The following is a 13,990-nucleotide window of genomic DNA, read 5'->3' on the forward strand; positions in this document are numbered from 1 at the left end:
GGTCAGCGAGGTCAACACCACCTTCCGGAGACACCTAAACCCCACCTCTTTAAGGAATACCTAGGATAGATAAAGTAATCCCTCTAACCCCCCCCCTTAAAAGAGTTAGATGCACTATTGTAAAGTGGTTGTTCCACTGGATATCATAAGTGAATGCACCAATTTGTAAGTCGCTCTGGATAGAGCGTCTGCTAAATGACTTAAATGTAAATGTAAATGTAATGTTATACAATAAATTTATGTTTTGTTCGAAAATGTGCATATTTGAGGTATAAATCATAGTGTTACATTGCAGCTACCATCAAAAATATCACCAAAGCAGCCAGAATAATTACAGAGAGCAACGTGAAATACCTAAATACTCATCATAAAACATTTATGAAAAAATACATGGTGTACAGCAAATGAAAGATAAACATCTTGTGAATCCAGCCAATATTTCCGATTTTTTTAAGTGTTTTACAGCGAAAACACAATATAGCATTATATTAGCTTACCACAATAGCCAAACACACAAATGCATTTATTAGCAGCAAAAGGTAGCGATCGCAAAAAACCCAGCAAAAGATATAAAATTAATCACTAACCTTGACCAACTTCATCAGATGACAGTCTTATAACATCAGGTTATACAATACACTTATGTTTTGTTCGAAAATGTGCATATTTAGAGCTGCAAACCGTGGTTATACATTGTGAATATGTAGCATCGATTCACCAAATTGTCCGGAGATATTTTGGACACTCACCTAATCTGACCAAAGAACTCATCATAAACTTTACTAAAAAATACATGTTGGACAGCAAATGAAAGATACACTAGTTCTTAATGCAACCGCCGGTTAGATTTTWWAAAATAACTTTACCATAACAAACAGCTTACGTTATAGCGAGACAGCGCCCGCAAAAAGGGCGGATAATAGGACTAAACATTTTCCACAGAAATACGAAATAACATCATAAATTGTTATTACTTTTGCTGAGCTTCCATCAGAATCTTGTACAAGGAGTCCTAGATCCAGAATAAATCGTTTTAGAATGTCCTTCACTCCTGTCGAATTCGCTCCACAAGGCTAGCCAATGTTGATGACGTTCCCAATTTCTCTCGACGCAGAGAACGGAAAACGTTGAATAAACTGATGAAACTTGGTTGAAAAAACCTACTTTATGATGTTTTTCTAATATGTATCAAATAAAAACAAAGCCGGAGATATTAGCCGTGTATACCGAACGCTTATCATAAGACAATAGGGAGGTGCTTCCCGCGCCTAGGTAGAGAAAGGAAATTCTGGACACGTCATTCCAAGAGCTCTTGTTCGACCTCAGATCAAGCTAGACACCCCATTCCACCTTCCACTGCCTGTTGACATCTAGTGGAAGGCGTATGCAGTGCATGCATATCCATAAATATAAGGCAATACAATAGGCAGGCCCTGGAACAGAGCATCGTTTTCAGATTCTTCACTTCCTGTCTGGAAGTTTGCTGCAAAATGAGTTCTGTTTTACTCACAGATATAATTCAAACAGTTTTAGAAACTTGAGAGTGTTTTCTATCCAATAGTAATAATAATATGCATATTGTACGATCTAGAATAGAGTACGAGGCAGTTTAATTTGGGCACGATTTTTTCCAAAGTGGAAACAGCGCCCCCATATTGACAAGAAGTTAAATGAAAACGAACGGGATTTGAACCCGTCTCACACTTGCCCAGCATACTGTAGTAGACATCAAAACTATGTTGTGAAGACATCTCAACTATGAAATAACACATATGGAATCAGTTAAGAACAAAGACAGCCTACTCCTACCTCCTCGTCGGGGTTCTCCACACAACACAGGGATTCTTTAGCTAAATAGCTCAGTACTGTACTGCCTACCGCCACGTTGTACAGCACCATATTTTCCGTTCCATTCTAACAGAAACCCAGATGTTTTTTCATTTTTCATGGAATAGAAACACCATAATATTACTCTAATTAATTAAGCAAGTACCAGTCAAAAGTTTGAACACACCTACTCATTCCAGGATTTTTCTTTATTTTTACTATTTTCTACATTGTAGAATAATAGTGAAGACATCACAACTATGAAATAACACATATGGAATCAGTTAAGAACACATTCTAATTTACAAGGACAGCCTACTCCTTCCGCCCCAACGGGGATTTGAACCCCGGTCTCCCACTTGCCCCGCATTCTGTAGTACAGACATGGCCTGCTTTCCCTTATGTAAGGAATTAGGCACTTTCTCATGTTTACTACAGTATGTATTGTAGACTGCACAGTAGCCTAATAAACAAATAAACACATTTTGTTAGTAAAATAATGACAAAAAATACTCTTTCAAAATGCAGATGTTGATTTAGTTATGGATCCATAACAAATTACTATGGGAATAAATATCACTGATTGTCACGACTTCCGCCGAAGTTGGTCCCTCTCCTTGTTCGGTCCCTCTCCTTGTTCGGTCCCTCTCCTTGTTCGGTCCCTCTCCTTGTTCGGGCGGTGATCGGTGGTCGCCGTCACCGGCCTTCTAGCCATCACTGATCCCTTTTTCATTTTCCATTGGTTTTGTCTTGTCTTCCTTCACACCTGGTTACAATCCCATCAATTACATGTTGTGTATTTAACCCTCTGTTTCCCCTCATGTCCTTGTTGGAAATTGTTTGATTGTAGGTGATGTGCATGTATTATGTTGGTGTGCGACGGGTTTTGTACACAGTTTTGTTATTTTGTACATTTTGATTTTTTGGGAGTTTTATCAGCATTTATTAAACAACTCCGTTTTTACCAAGTTCGTTCTCCTGCGCCTGACTTCCCCGCCACCAACATGCACCCGTTACACTGATTTACAGAAATATTGGAACAAAGTTGTGTAATGAAGGCAAACAATTTAGAATCCTCCGATCCTGTAGCCTACTCCCAACGTCACGTTGTACAGCACCATAGAAACCCTGAGGGTTTTGTTTTTCGTTTTTCTCTGAATAGAAACACCATAATATTAATCAAATTAATTAAGCCAAATTTCTTATTTTTTTWAAATCCCATATACTATGTTATTACAAAAAGGTTTTACATTATCTGGTAATGCCAATACTGAATACTATCAAATGCTTCTCAATACTATCAAATACTTCCAGATGCCCTCTGGTGGTCAAACTAGCAATAACTTGCAGTAACAGAAAAATTGGCTGAGAATTAAATGACGTGCCACAGAATACTGCAGCAGCACGCAAGGTGTGCCGCAGTATGACACAACTTTTAAAGGAGGAACCAGACGTCACAATTTTCTTTCATTTTTTATTTATTTATGGATAGCCAAGGGCACACTCCAACACTCAGACATATTTTACAAATGCAGTATTTGTCTTTAGTGAGTCCACCTGTCACGGAATTCTTCGTCCTCCTCTGACGAGGAGTAAGAAATGTCTGACCAAGATGCAGCGTGGTGAGTATTAATATTTATTAGAATACTTTCAAATAAAGAACAAAAACAATAAACTGACAAAATAAACGAAGACGCAACAGTCCCGAAATAGTGAACACTAAACACAGGAACACACAAACAGGAACAATCACCCACAACCCACAATACAAAACAGGCTACCTAAATATGGTTCCCAATCAGAGACAACGACTAACACCTGCCTCTGATTGAGAACCATATCAGGCCAAACACATAGAAACAGACAAACTAGACATACAACATAGAATGCCCACTCAGATCACACCCTGACCAAACAAAACATAGAAACATACAACGCAAACTATGGTCAGGGCGTGACACCACCAGATCAGAGGCAGTAGGAATGACTCATTGTTCTCTTAAAAAGTGTTTGAATTGTACAATTTTCCTGTCCTGCTAAGCATTTGAAATGTAATGAGTACTTTTGGATGTCAGGGAAAATGTATGGTATTAAAAAATAGGGAGAGTGGGGTAAGTTGGGCTAAATTGAGCCATCCTTGTTTACCAAAATGAATAATTTGATCAAATATTTAGGAAGAGGTCATCATTTCATGGAGTCTGTGAAGGATGAAACCACATGGAAAAAGTGGGGAGCTAGTTAGGTCCAAAACAGATTTTCACCAAGTCAAATTAATTTATTGTGTTTAGAGGTTTCATGATGCTTGTATTTAAACCAAAGTGGATCATTTTAAGATTGTTACATGAGTTGGGGTCTCTATAAGCTTCAATATGATGTCCTAAAACTAGCATGAAAGTGCCTCCTTGTAGCTGTGTGAGCTAATATAGTCAAAATGTTTGTCTTGTTTGTCAATGGCAAGTTGTTTTCTGCCAAGGCGTAATGCAAGGCATTATCGCTGGGATATGAGGTAACAACAGGGCCAGTTAGGTGTTAAGCCTGTGCTAAAATATGTTTAAAATCGTTTTTAAAAGGTAGTGAGAATATTTCATTGAGTACAGAAATGTGTAGGTGACTTAACTAACCCTGTCCCGCAGCTCGTGCCAAGAGACCACTTTTTCTTTGGACAAGCTATGTTTTCAAAACTGTAATGTTTACATTAATTCTGATTATTTCCAGCGATACACAACATCCTGAAATATATGTAGATACTGTATCTTTGTTAGAGAGTATACTATATTTCCCTTGATGGAGTGATGCTGAATGTAAAAAATGGATGAACTTACTCCACTCTCCCCTATATATTTTCTTTAGGAATGTAGTGGAGTAAAAGTTGTCAATGATATAAATAGTACAGTATAGATTCCCCCCAAAACTTCTTAAGTAGAACTTCAAAGTATTTCTACTTAGTTACTTAAAGGACAAATTCACTCAAAACCACTAATTCGCATAATTTGTAGTGTTAATTAACACTAATATTAACACTCACTACTTCTGGCACCGACAGAGATGGCCGCCTCGCTTCGCGTTCTTAGGAAACTATGCAGTATTTTGTTTTTTTATGTATTATTTCTTACACTGTTACCCCAGGAAATCTTAAGTGTCATTACATACAGCCGGGAGAAACTATTGGATATAAGAGCAACGTCAACTTACCAACATTACGACCAGGAATACAACTTTCCCGAAGCGAATCCTCTGTTTGGTCCACCACCCAGGACAATGGATCGGATCCCAGCAGGSGACCCAAAACAACGGCGCCGCAGAAGGGGCAGACGGAGCGGTCTTCTAGGTCAGGCTCCGTAGACAGGCACGTCGCCCACCGCTCCCGAGTATACTACTAGCCAATGTCCAGTCTCTTGACAACAAGGTAGAAGAAATCCGAGCAAGGGTTGCCTTTCAGAGAGACATCAGAGATTGTAACATTCTCTGTTTCACGGAAACAAGGCTCACTCGGGATACGTTATCAGAGTCCGTACAGCCACCTGGTTTCTTCACGCATCGCGCCGACAGAAACAAATATCTCTCTGGTAAGAAGAAGGGCGGGGGTGTATGCCTTATGATTAACGAGGCGTGGTGTGATCATAACAACATACAGGAACTCAAGTCCTTTTGTTCACCTGACCTAGAATTCCTTACAATCAAATGCCGACCGCATTATCTACCAAGAGAATTCTCTTCGATTATAATTACAGTGGTGTACATCCCACCCAAGCAGACACCTCGACGGCCCTGAAAGAACTTCATTGGACTCTATGTAAACTGGAAACGACATATCCTGAGGCTGCATTTATTGTAGCTGGGGATTTTAACAAAGCTAATCTGAAAACAAGGCTCCCTAAATTGTATCAGCATATCGAATGCGCGACATGGGCTGGGAAAATTCTGGATCATTGTTACTCTAACTTCCGCGACGCATACAAAGCCATCCCTCGCACTCCTTTTGGCAAATCTGACCACGACTCCATTTTGTTGCTCCCAGCCTATAGACAGAAACTAAAACAGGAAACGCCTGTGCTCAGGTCTGTTCAACACTGGTCGGACCAATCTGATTCCACGCTTCAAGATTGCTTCGATCACGTGGACTGGGATATGTTCCGGATATCGTCGAACAACAACATTGATGTATACGCTGATTCGGTGAGTGAGTTAATTAACAAGTACATCGGTGATGTTGTACCAACAACGACTATTAAAACCTTCCCCAACCAGAAACCGTGGATTGATGGCAGCATTCGTGGAAAACTGAAAGCATGAACCACTGCTTTTAATCAGGGCAAGGCGACCGGAAACATGACCGAATACAAACATTGTAGCTATTCCCTGCGCAAGGCAGTCAAACAAGCTAAGCGTCAGTATAGAGAAAAAGTAGAGTCGCAATTCAACGGCTCAGACACGAGAGGAATGTGGCAGGGTCTACAGTCAATCACGGACTACAAAAAGAAAACCAGCCCCGTTGCGGACACCGATGTCCTGCTCCCAGACAAACTAAACAACTTCTTCGCTCGCATTGAAGATAATACAGTGCCACCGACACGATCCGCTACCAAAACCTGCGGACTCTCCTTCACCGCAGCCAACGTGAGTAAAACATTTAAACATGTTAACCCTCGCAAGGCTGCCGGCCCAGACGGCATCCCTACCCACGTCCTCAGAGCATGCGCAGACCAGCTGGCTGGAGTGTTTATGGACATATTCAATCAATCCCTATCCCAGTCTGCTGTTCCCACATGCTTCAAGAGGGCCACCATTGTTCCTGTTCCCAAGAAAGCTAAGGTAACTGAGCTAAACGACTATCGTCCCGTAGCACTCACTTCCGTCATCATGAAGTGCTTTGAGAGACTAGTCAAGGATCATATCCCCTCCACCCTACCTGACACCCTAGAGCCACTCCAATTTGCTTACCATCCCAATAGGTCCACAGACGACGCAATCGCAATCACACTGCACACTGCCCTAACCCATCTGGACAAGAGGAATATCTATGTAAGAATGCTGTTCATCGACTACAGCTCAGCATTTAACACCATAGTACCCTCCAAACTCGTCATTAAGCTCGAGACCCTGGGTCTCGACCCCGCCCTGTGCAGCTGGGTCCTGGACCTTCTGACGGGCCGCCCCCAGGTGGTGAGGGTAGGAAACAACATCTCCACCCCGCTGATCCTCAACACTGGGGCCCCACAAGGGTGCGTTCTCAGCCCTCTCCTGTACTCCCTGTACTCCCCATGACTGCGTGGCCATGCACGCCTCCAACTCAATCATCAAGTTTGCAGACGACACTACAGTGGTAGGCTTGATTACCAACAACGACGAGACGGCCTACAGGGAGGAGGTGAGGGCCCTCGGAGTGTGGTGTCAGGAAAATAACCTCACACTCAACGTCAACAAAACAAAGGAGATGATCGTGGACTTCAGGAAACAGCTGAGGGAGCACCCCCCTATCCACATCGACGGGACAGTAATGGAGAAGGTGGAACGTTTTAAGTTCCTCTGCATACACATCACGGACAAACTGAAATGGTCCACCCACACAGACAGCATGGTGAAGAAGGCGCAGTAGCGCTTCTTCAACTTCAGGAGGCTGAAGAAATTTGGCTTGTCACCAAAAACACTCACAAACTTTTACAGATGCACAATCGAGAGCATCCTGTCGGGCTGTATCACCGCCTGGTACGGCAACTGCTCCGCCCCAACCGCAAGGCTCTCCAGAGGGTAGTGAGGTCTGCACAACGCATCACCGGGGGCAAACTACCTGCCCTCCAAGACACCTACACCACCCGATGTCACAGGAAGGCCAAAAAGATCATCAAGGACAACAACCACCCGAGCCACTGCCTGTTCACCCTGCTATCATCCAGAAGGCGAGGTCAGTACAGGTGCATCAAAGCTGGGACCGAGAGACTGAAATCAACTTCTATCTCAAGACCATCAGACTGCTAAACAGCCATCACTAACATTGAGTGGCTGCTGCCAACATACTGACTCAAATCTCTAGTCACTTTAATAATAAAAAATTGGATGTAATAAATGTATCACTAGTCACTTTAAACAATGCCACTTTATATAATGTTTACATACCCTACTTTGCTCATCTCATATGTATGTACTGTACTCTATACCATCTACTGCATCTTGCCTATGCCGTTCGGCCATCGCTCATCCATATATTTATATGTACATATTCTTATTCATTCCTTACACTTGTGTGTATAAGGTAGTTGTTGTGAAATTGTTAGATTACTTGTTAGATATTACTGCATGGTCGGATCTAGAAGCACAAGCATTTCCATACACTCGCATTAACATCTGCTAACCATGTGTATGTGACCAATAAAATGTGATTTGATTTGATTTTATAATATGTGAGAGCAATATTTTGTGTCATTGTAATATGAAAATCGTTGTGGAAGTCTGTTGCTGCTCAAGTCATCTACAAAACCCCCAATGCAATGCTCTCTCTATGTGCTGCTGGCAAGCTACAGCAAACATAGCTAAACACAATAATACCAAAGTCAATATCAGCCTTTAAAGTAGCTAGTTAGCTGTAAAATCCCCTAAACAAACTGCACTATCAAATTAGGAGTCTGCATTCGCAACGGCACCATGCAACGCACCCTGGACTGAAGAGGCTGACAAATAGGATAAATGTGGTGCACCCTCTGTTAAATTACACATTTCTCGAGGCAGGAATATCGCAAAAAAAATTATACAATGTAGAAAATAGTAAAAGTAAAGAAAAACCCTGGAAAGAGTAGGAGTCCAAACTTTTGACTGGTACTGTATTTTGATCAGCATGTTTTTCTGTAACACACTTGGTATTACAATTTTTGAACCCTATAACAGAATTCCATCAAGTACAGATAGCTCATCCCTGTATTGACCATAAGGGTATGGTATAGCTTGTACAGACCACCCACATGTTATGGCTTGAATCACCTTTTGCTAACACTCATCTTCTGCAGTAGCACATGAAATAACTGTCCACATTTCCTCTGAGACTGGGCAACTCTTTGTAATAAGGTTTACATGTATGGTCTCGTCCTGCTCATATATCTGGTTTGGTTCTGAGCTGTCAAAAGCTCTGGACAATGTGTCTGCCACTAACAATTCTTTCCCTGGCCTGTACTCAATTTGCAAGTCATATTTCTAAAGGTTTTGAAACAGTCTCTGTACCCTTGGTGGTGCGTATGTAAGACCCTTCTTTGCAGGTTTATGATCTGTTTCGGCCCACACTGTTTTACCATAGATAAACACATGGCATTTCTCACATGCATATGACAGTGCCAATGCCTCTTTCTCAATCTGAGCATAGTTCCACTCAGAAGTTGTCAGAGCCCTGGAGGCATATGCAACTGGACGTCATCTAGTGCCATACTGCTGTAACAACACTGCACCTAAACCTGCATTAGAGGCATCTGCTGAGATTTTGGTTTTGTGCTTTTCATTGTTGAACCTCAGTACTAGAGCATGCATGATTAATGCCTTGAGCTCCTCAAACTCTTTCTGGTCATTACTGTTCCACCACCACTCTATAGTTTTACACAGCACACTTCTCATCTAACTCGTGTGAGTTGCCAGATTAGGTACTAATTTGCCCACATAGTTAATCATACCTAAGAACCTTTGTACACACTCTTGATCGGTGGCATGTTCTTGATGGCTGTCACTTTGCTCTGGTCTATCTGAACACCTTCACATGTTAGTTTTTCACCCAGGAAGGTTATTTCTGTCTTTCTCAATTCACAATTGTCTGCGTTTAGCTTTAGCCCAGTAACTCTAGCTAGATCAAGTTCTGCTTTCTGATTATTAGGACATCATCAATGTACACTTTTGTGCCTGGCACACTCTCAAATATCAGTTGGACTGTTCTATGCAAGACTTCTGGTGCTAAAGTGAAACCAAATGGGACCTTCTCAATGAGTACCTACCGAAAGGAGTATTGAAAGTACAAAGCCTTGTACTCTCCTTGTCTAGACTGATCTGCCAAAACCCTGAGGAGGCGTCTAGCTTTGAGAAGTATTTAGCCCCTGATATGTCCCTGAATATCTCCCCTCTGGTAGGCAGCTAAAAGCGTTCTCTTTTTACAGACTTGTTTAGCTCTTTTGGATCCATACACAGTCTGAGCGAGTCATCTTTCTTCTCAACTATTACTAGCGAGTGGACCCACTCAGTCAGCTCTTCTACTTTGTCTAGGATATCTAAGGCCTCTAGCCTCAGTAGCTCTGCTTTTAGCTGGTCTCTTAGTGATAATGGTACCTTTCTRGGTGCATGGATCACTGGTCTACAGTAGTTCTGCTTTTAGCTGGTCTCTTAGTGATAATGGGACCTTTCTAGGTGCATGGATCACTGGTCTACAGTAGCTCTGCTTTTAGCTGGTCTCTTAGTGATAATGGGACCTTTCTAGGTGCATGGATCACTGGTCTACAGTAGCTTTGCTTTTAGCTGGTCTCTTAGTGATAATGTTACCTTTCTCGGTGCATGGATCATTGGTCTACAGTAGCTCTGCTTTTAGCTTGCCACTTAGTGGTAATGGGACCTTTCTAGGTGCTTGGATCGCTGGTCTATATGGCTGCTCTAACTCCATTTTGTGCTGCACCTTGAGTTTTCCTATTCCCTGATAAACATCAGCATATGCATCCTCAACATTAGTCATTTCACCATTCACTGTATGAACCCGTTTCACTAGACCCAGTAAGTTACATGACTTTAACCCAATGATGTGTGTTTTTTCTCCCTTTACTATGACAAACTGAACCTTGTGAGATGTATCATCTATCTCCAGCACCAATGTGCATGTCCCTGAAGTGGTAATTGCTTTACCACTGTAAGCTTTCAGTCTTATCCTTTGTTTTGTGTTGGTTTTACCCGTAACCGTAACAATTCAGTCTCTGGAATGATGTTGACCTGAGCTCCAGTGTAATGTTTGAACACAATGTTAGTTCCATTAGTCTTGTAGGAAGCAGTCCTGTCCTCCCGCACCTCTCTGATTCAGAGGGGTTGGGTTAAATGCAGAAGACACATTTCAGTTGAATGCATTCAGTTGTATCCCCCTTTTCCTTTTCGTCTGGTCATGTGGGCACGACTGAAATTGTGTTTTTTACATTATATAAAAGTAGAGACTCAGAGCTACAAAATGGTATATCATACACTGCATCTGAGGAACAATGGGAAAGTAATTATTCTTTGAAAGTTGATCAACTTGTAAATTCACTTTTGAGAAAATCGCCTTTGAATGTTTTGCCATCTAGTGAAGAGCTCTTCTTTGTCTATCTACATCCATTCAGCATCGTTCACAACCTCACCCTAAGCTTTAGCCCCACCCATCTCGTTTCGCTCTCAAAGCGCACACTTGACACGTTTACTGACACCGGTCATATTCAACAGTTGTTGTACACACGTCACGTAATGTTAGCTAGCGAGCGAGCCAGCCAGCCAACGTTAGCTAGTTAAACAATAAACAGTGCCAACAATGCCACAGTGCTGGGAGCTAACCAACCATGTTCAATGTTAGCTAGCTAACATTAGGCTCTAAGTTGAACAACACATGGCTCTGGGAAATGAAAAATAACATCAGCTAGGGAGCCAGCCAGCTAACATTAGCTAGATAGCTAACAGTACACTTTAGCTTAGACATATAGCTTGCTAGATAGGTAAACAATGTACCTAGCTAGGTGAACAAAGTGTAAGTTCACACACGTCACATGACGTTATCTAACAAGCTAGCCAGCTAGCGTTAGCTAGTTAAACATCAATGATGATCAACAATGCCACAGTTCTGGGAGCTAACCAACTCAATCTTAGCTAGCTAACAGCAAACGGCTCTGGGAAGCGAATAATAACATCAGCTAGGGAGCCAGCCAGCTAACGTGAGCTAGATAGCTAACAGTACACTTTAGCTTGAAATGAAACCACTTTCTGTCAAAATTAGAAAATGTGTYATATCTGAAAACGCAGCTAATTGACGCTAGACTATCTTACCAGGCTGTATACATCATCGTGCATGGACGCGTGTCCCTGTCAGAAATGCCATGCCACGGTTGCCCTTAGTTTGAAGATGTAATCCGGAGACAGGTGTTTCCTCCATCTCTTTAGCTATCATACTCTAATTCCACTGATTTCAAAACTTGATCCTCCAGAAAGAGGAGAGCCACACTTATGCAGCTCTACTACCCAATATATATTTTTTAAATGCGTTCGACAGGATTACCAACACAGACTGACAAGCTTCTATGGCAGACCAATCCGAACTCCTCTCTCGGCATGTCCAGCCCACTCATTATCTCAGCCAGTCATGGCTAGTGGGAAGGTTGCTGACTTTTTCTGTGGCTTAACCAACAGGGCTCGCAATTTAACAATTTTATTCATATTTACAGATGGCATACAAGTTTGTTATTAAGGCACATGAAAGTTCACATGTTCAAGAAGGTATTTCTGCCAAAAATGCATTTTGAAAAKAAATATTTTTTTACGATCAAACGGCTCTCCTGTGAAGTCGTGACTTGCGACATACGCCTAGTTTCCTGAATCGGGTCACAAATGTGAAGCATCTGGTTGGCGTTTCCACTCCCTACCAAATATGGTAGTGAGAGAAAGCCCAGTGGCCGGCAGTGGGAGAAGATGGAACTACATTCTGCTAATTTACTCATCGATTTAACATTTGATCTAAATACAGTTTTCTGTTCCCAAAACTACAATTTCTTACGAACAGTGGACTAAGTTTTGGAGACTTTACCCTTTGCCAAAGTTTTTTTTAAAATGCCGTTGTTTAGAAGGCGTGCAAAGGTGGATTGAGTTATTGCACAACGCACTTCACAGAGTAGGCGTTCCCCAACGGAAATATGCAAATGAATGTTAGAACGCACCATATTCGACTAGGTGTCACCTCTCTTGCTTGTCGCATTTGTATTGCTCTTTCTGGTGTCAATTAATTCTCACCAAATAACTTTTCTCTCAGCCCCTTGTCTCACACCCCCATGACAATTCTCTCATATCAGCGAATCTGCAATTTGACCAAAATTACACGACTGACATTTCAGTTTCAAGTCCATAATAAATTCCTCAACAGTCTCTGTTTCATTCTGACATCTACTGTTGAAAACATAGCTCTCAATTGTCTGGTGGCTAGTACCAGTTCATAATCTGCTTGTTCCTCATCCATTAGCTGAAAGGTGTTGTAGATATCAATGGCGTCTGTACTGTGAAAAACAGCACAACCTTCTGTGTGTCGTCTTTTTCAGCCGCTCCTACCACCGTCAGATAGATGGTGAAACGCTGCTTGAACCGCTTCCATTGCTCTTCAACGTTGCCGTTAAGTTTCAATTATGTTGGAGGCTTTAGCTGTTCCATGTCGTTAGCCAACTAGCACTGCAAAACGACTAGCTACATGCACTGCATGCMCCGTTAGCTCAGGCGTGGTTATTTTTACCTCAATCTCGTTAGCCCAGTTGCTAGTTAGCTAATGTTAGCTAGTTAACGTGAAGCGTCTTGGTGCCGTTCAGCATTTTTTACCAAAACTCGATGATGGATGTGTCAACGGCGAGTTCTGTCACTCCTGGTACCATGTTGTATCTTCTTGTCTAATAAATACCAAAGTAAACAACTGTTCTTTAATAATCCTCTTAAATGTAAAGTCCCCATATTTGGGGACCCTATTTGATTATTTGGGGACCCTATTTTTATTCAATTCAGTCTGGTATGAGAACGCTAGCCCCTTTATGCAAAAGCAGGGTATCTGTGGAATGTTGAGTATCTTGGCTATTGATCAGTGCCTTCAAATCTTTGGAGTGACTTACAAACATATATGGGCATATACCAATTTATAAGGGCAGGCCAAGCCGATGACCTCTACCTACATTCCGGTTAGCGTTGTGAAGCATATACAAAATAGACATTGATACACACCCAAAGCCGGGACGCCACAGATCATGAGGATATCTTATTTGTCTGCCTGTGACCTACCATTATCACCAGCCCCGAGAGTCAACATTTTTATTTGAAATGTTTTCACCAAACATTTTTTATGTTTTATTTATTTAACCTTGACTAGGCAAGTCAGTTAAGAACACATTCTTATTTACAATGGCGGTCTACCTCGGCCAAACCCGGATGACGCTGGGCCAATTGTGCG

This window comes from Salvelinus sp. IW2-2015, linkage group LG26, assembly GCF_002910315.2.
Source record: "Salvelinus sp. IW2-2015 linkage group LG26, ASM291031v2, whole genome shotgun sequence".
NCBI classification, from domain to species: Eukaryota; Metazoa; Chordata; class Actinopteri; order Salmoniformes; family Salmonidae; genus Salvelinus; species Salvelinus sp. IW2-2015.